At 50.1% G+C, this 1,185-nt stretch overlaps 1 non-coding gene across 1 annotated transcript; it reads right to left on the reverse strand.

The window, feature by feature from the left end:
• Positions 1–166: 166 nt before the first annotated feature.
• Positions 167–321, reverse strand: LOC143175960 (5.8S ribosomal RNA). The gene has a single exon (XR_013000590.1). It is a non-coding gene; the product is annotated as a 5.8S ribosomal RNA (ribosomal RNA).
• Between the last annotated feature and the right edge of the window lie 864 nt (positions 322–1,185).

A 1,185-nucleotide genomic window follows, 5' to 3' on the forward strand; every position in this document is an offset into this window, starting at 1 on the left:
CGACAAACGCCGACGAGACACCCATCGTTCGCTCGTACGTAGCATCCTTCTCTTAACCCGACTCAGAAACGTTCTTTGCGCCCTTCGGTAAAAAAACGTTCGATCCGAAGAGGTGAACGACGGCGGGGATTTGACAGAGCTACGCAAGCAGTGTATGGTACGTAAACGACCCTCAGCCAGGCGTGGTCCAGGAATTGTATCCGTGGACCGCAATGTGCGTTCGAAATGTCGATGTTCATGTGTCCTGCAGTTCACACGTTGACGCGCAATTAGCTGCGTTCTTCATCGACCCACGAGCCAAGTGATCCACCGTTCAGGGTAATCGTATAAATTTTATATTTCACATATATAATTTTATTCTCATTTGTTCGACCTAATATCTCTCTTCTTTCAAAGAGAAGATAAAAGTTGATACCTGAATCTCCGACCAGCGCGCGAAGGAGATTCAGGCGTCGCCTTGGAGACGACACCGAAGCCTTTCGAGACGAAAAACGTTCAAGTAATATGTATATATTTCTCGACGTTCCGGGCGTATAGTGCATTCAAAAACCCGCGAAAGACGCAGAAGACTCGCACGCGTGGAAACGACGGGGATATATTTTGTATCCTACCCGATACTGAATCCATCGCGTGCAGTCGACCCTCGCGTTCTTCCGATCAGACGCATCTATTGTTGCGCGCATGTTTTCGCGTCGCATCGCGCGAAACGTTGCACGAATCGTACCGATCGATCGATTGAAAGCAAATAATGAAAAAAGACTTCACAGCTGGCTCTTTGCCGGTCATTCGTCCCATGTTATCTCTTGCCGCGAAATTGGCGCGCAAGAGTTGGGTGTCAGACGCGCGGCTTTAAAACGAGCTTCACGGCCGGTCCCTTCGTTACCGCTTTCGTTCTTTCTCTCGGAACGACCATGAACGAACACGACGAGCGACGCTACGGCATACACACGTCCACGGATTCGATTAAAAAAACAGACTTCACAGCTGGCTCTTTGCCGGTCATTCGTCCCATATTATCTCTTGCCGCGAAATTGGCGCGCAAGAGTTGGGTGTCAGACGCACGGCTTTAAAACGAGCTTCACGGCCGGTCCTCTCAATTCCGTGTACGGTACACGCAAGATGCGGGTTCCACTTCCAGACTACCCGGTCCCTTCTCTCTACGAGAATCGATAGTAGAAGAACGGC

The sequence above is a fragment of the Nomia melanderi genome, unplaced genomic scaffold, assembly GCF_051020985.1.
Source record: "Nomia melanderi isolate GNS246 unplaced genomic scaffold, iyNomMela1 scaffold0272, whole genome shotgun sequence".
NCBI classification, from domain to species: domain Eukaryota; kingdom Metazoa; phylum Arthropoda; class Insecta; order Hymenoptera; family Halictidae; genus Nomia; species Nomia melanderi.